The sequence below is a fragment of the Ammodytes marinus genome (genome assembly GCF_949987685.1).
Source record: "Ammodytes marinus genome assembly, chromosome: 22".
Lineage (NCBI taxonomy): Eukaryota > Metazoa > Chordata > Actinopteri > Uranoscopiformes > Ammodytidae > Ammodytes > Ammodytes marinus.
Window position 1 is genome coordinate 3,084,436 of NC_137226.1, and position 4,214 is coordinate 3,088,649.

A 4,214-nucleotide genomic window follows, 5' to 3' on the forward strand; every position below is an offset into this window, starting at 1 on the left:
ATTTGCCCCAGCCCGAGCGGCCAGGGCAGCCCACCGGAACAGCCCAAGACCGGTACCTACCCCAGAGCAAACTCCCCCCCAGCAGAGGCCAGAGAACCGACCCCAGACAGGGTGACCCGCCACCGACCCCGCGCCAGCAGAGAGGTGGACGAGCGCTAACCAAAGGTTAATTCAAAGAGATACGTCTTAAGTTTAGACTTGAACACCTCGATAGACTCAGAATGTCTGATCTCTATCAGGAGTGTGTTCCATAACGAAGGAGCTCGATACGAGAAAGCCCTGCTGCCGGCAGCTTTCTTAACTGTGGGGACAGACAGGAGCTCTGCAGTCGTAGACCGTAGTGCCCGTGATGGGGCATATCGCGCAACTAGGTCAGACAAATATGAAGGTGTAAGCCCATTTAATGCCTTATAGGTCAATAGCAGCACCTTAAAGTCGGATCTGACATGAACCGGAAGCCAGTGGTGCGACGCAAGAACGGGGGTGATGTGTCATCAGTTCTACAGCACAGAATGGAACAGTTGGCCACACTGGATCCATCAGAACTACTGGTTGGAATGTTCTTTAATCGGCCGGCCTCATATCTCATCATCAGTGGTAGTATCAGAGTCCATGGCACCTTCGGGAGAAAAAGGGGAAAAAAATTTGTACTCGCTGTGTTACAATTCCGTTGTTACTAACATTTAATAAAAAAACCTTTGAAAGAGAGAGTCCATGGCACCTTCGAAAGACTCTTCCTCCTCCTCTTCCTCCATTTCCTCTTCGTGCAAGACATTTTCCGTCGCAACAATGGTCTTGTAGGCGGACTGCACCTCTGTCATATGTCTTTTTATTATGTGCAATTCTGCTTGCAAAATGCACCGCATTCCATCACCGGCCTCGGGAGTGTGTCCTTGAGGAAGACCTGATTAACAGAAACCGCCTTACTTTTTCATGTATAAAACTTTTTCATGTATAAAGCATATTACATGTATAAAGCATATTACTTTCTTCAGTCTTGTTGTCAACTTTTAAAAAGTTTAAGTTTTTTGTTCAGTTATTTGAATTGTAATCATTCAAATAACTGAAGCAGTTTTTATAAATCTTAAAAATATTCCTAATTTGATATACTTCCATAATGGTTTAACATTATCAAATGTGGATGTAGTTTAATATTTGCTACTCCCATTCCCAAATATGAAATAAAATATATACTTACAGTTTTCGAGTAAGTCACTGGTGATGTCTTCCTTCAGTTTCCTGGAGTAACGGCAAAGTGACTCCCAGTGCTGTTGCATTTCTTTAAGAAGAAGGCCATCCTCTTCCCTCAGGCGATGGAGAAGGTTTACTTTGTCAAACACTTGTTTTTTTCTTTTTAAAGGAATATCTGATTCTGTAATGAGAAAGAAACTCGTAAGTTATAATTCAGGCTATATCCATTTATAAACAGAGTTTTTCCAGCAAGGTTTCAGAAAGAGCTCTAAAATGCCAAGTGTGTCACAGACACAGCTGACATTCTAAAAGTCTTTTTGAAATATTGCTGGAAAAACTCTGTTTATAAATGGATATGATTCAGGCTTTACATGAAAGGGTATCATAAGATAAGGTAATATTATACATATAGGGTTGAAGTTTATTGTAAATAAGATAATCTAAAAGTTAAGCCCATACCCTTGTCCCATGGCCATAATGGGCATTCTGCAGCCAGGATGATGTCTATCGAAGGAACAGCTTCTTCCTCTCGGACAAGCAGGTTGTAAAAGCCGATGACCTCATTAAGTTGTTTTTTTTCCTTCTGAATCTTTGACCTAATGCGGTGCCTGGCCTTGTTGCTGTCTGCAGTAAATAAAAGTAGAAAAAACATAAAATTATACCCATTTTCTCATTGGTTAATCACAAGCAGTTGTTCACAAGAGCAATGTAGAAAATAGCTGATCAGAACAAACCATTCTGACGATATTTCTCTTGTTTCTTTTGCTGGATGCTTAAGGCCAAGCTTTCCATGACACGCTGCAGCCCAGGTGCATCTTGTGGAGTGATGTTTGTTGGAGCTGTCGATTGGTCAATAAAATCACATTTAAAATCACATTTAAATCACATTAAAGAAGTCAATAATACTTTAGTACACACAATTTATTTTGAGCTATATTAGCGCAATTCATACTTGCTGCAGCCCATTCCCGAACATCTTTGACCCACTGCAGGATGTCCTCATCAGTCAACTCCAAGTCTGACTTCAACGTCTCGAGTTCTTTGACCACATCTTCAGTCCTCTTCAGTGTCTGCAATTGATATAAGTGTTTCAACTAGGAGTTTTTCCTTTCATGACACTCTTGAATAAATTGGTAATGTATTGGTAAATATTTGGTCCGTGATTTATTTTATTTTAAGCTGAATAATATTTTAGCCATAATTCACTAGGAAGTCATGCATCATATCCATACAGTATTAATGCTGGGCTTACACTAGAGGACTTTTAAAAGACTTGTAAAAGACTGAAACCCTCTTACATCTAAAGACAATCAACTCACACCTGAAGACAACTAGTCATTAGTTTTCAGTCAGGGTGAGATTTTGAAAAGACAGGGGGTCTCATATTGCAAGACTACAACTAGATTCCTTTTGAGATTAATATTATTTCCGCAAACGCGTTAGTGATTATTTAATTCAAAAAAGTTAATTCAATATTCCGAGCGGGGGACTTCCTTTAGTTATTTGACCAGCTTTATTTGCTGATCTCGTCCCCCAATAACTTTAACTCCTAACCCTGTATTTGACAGTAAAGTGTTAAGGTTGCGCGGCTGTCAGCCTGGTTCTCCATCCGAGGCTTCAAGGAAAAAGTGTCAGAAATAAGTGCCTGCACAGGCGGACACAGGTCACGACTAATGCCGCTCCTCCTGCGTCGTGCATGCAAGAATTAACTCTTTTTTTTTTGGTCATCATAATAGAGCTTCATGCACTTTAGGGGTAAGCTCCTTTCCAAAGAATGGTACTGTAACGGAATGTTAGTGAATGCAAAATGCCAAAGAGAAAAGGTACCTTGACATATCGTTGAGAGAGGTATTTGTGTAGGTCTTTCTTCTTTCTTTCATTCCAGCCTCGTGCTTGAATGGTTATCATATCAGTCCGTGCTATCAGTGCAGGGGAGAAAAGGTTACTAATACAACTGTTGTAGTAGATGATTTTCAACTTCAATATTTTGACTTTCGTTCATTCTTCAAAATTGTAAAGCTTGATTTGAGCAAGATTATGTAAAGATGATGGTAGAAATGGCATACAAATCATGTACTACATGTTGAAGGAAACATTAATTTACTTACTGGATTTTGTCATGTACTTTGTCGTCAGTGCAACACGTGACAAAAAAGAATTCACCTGCTCAACCTCCTCGCCAACTGTCATACCTGCCATTGGAAGACATGATAAAAAAAAAACACTGAGATGTAACAGCATGTGTGATTTAAATGTTCACAGTAAAACCTCTTTTCAAATGTTTAAATGTTTTACGGGTAGGGTTTGCTTAATCTTTAGTTATAGTCAATCTCAGCTGCATGCTGGACAACTAACCTGCTCCTTCCTGATTGCGTCCACCCCACTGCACCTGTGGTGGAATAAGATCATAATTTGAATTTTCCACATCACCTCCAAAATTGCTTTGTTAATATACTTTTTAAGTGATCGATTACATATTGCGATTGATTAGATTAACTTTCCCCAACAACATTCATAACAAGCAATATACAGTGTAGGAGGTAATCTAGAATAGATACATTACCTCACATTTACCAGAGTGACCCTTGGCGTGCATCACGGACAGGAATGGCCTATTTTGCAAGAGTGGAACAAGTTCTGGAAAGGACTCGCACACTTTCTGGAGGTATGGATAGTATTTGCACATGATGTCTGTGCAAATGAACTGTATTTTATAGGCCATGGCAAGCTCCTTCTGTAGGAAAAGAGGATATGCAAATATCTCTCCCCTAAACATGTTCAAGGCTTTAAAAAGAATGCCATGACGACAGACAGCCACCTCCACACCCTCTTCATCCACTTTGGACCCAGACTTTTTGGCAGTCTCTCGTGCAGCTGTCCAGTGTGACTTCCCACAGACACCTTTACCAGATACCTTTGAAAACATGTAACATAAACAGTTTGAAAATAAAGCTTAACTATTAAACATCTTTCTAACATGGGGTAGGATTAAATAAGTGTATACTTCTTCCTGCTCCTTTTCA

At 40.0% G+C, this 4,214-nt stretch overlaps 1 long non-coding RNA gene across 1 annotated transcript; it reads right to left on the bottom strand.

The window, feature by feature from the left end:
• Window positions 1-3,311: 3,311 nt before the first annotated feature.
• On the bottom strand, window positions 3,312-4,009 carry LOC307268375. The gene is made up of 3 exons (XR_013845452.1): window positions 3,755-4,009; window positions 3,547-3,580; window positions 3,312-3,383 (listed from the first exon to the last, which is right to left on the bottom strand). It is a non-coding gene; the product is annotated as an uncharacterized lncRNA (long non-coding RNA).
• Window positions 4,010-4,214: the final 205 nt, after the last annotated feature.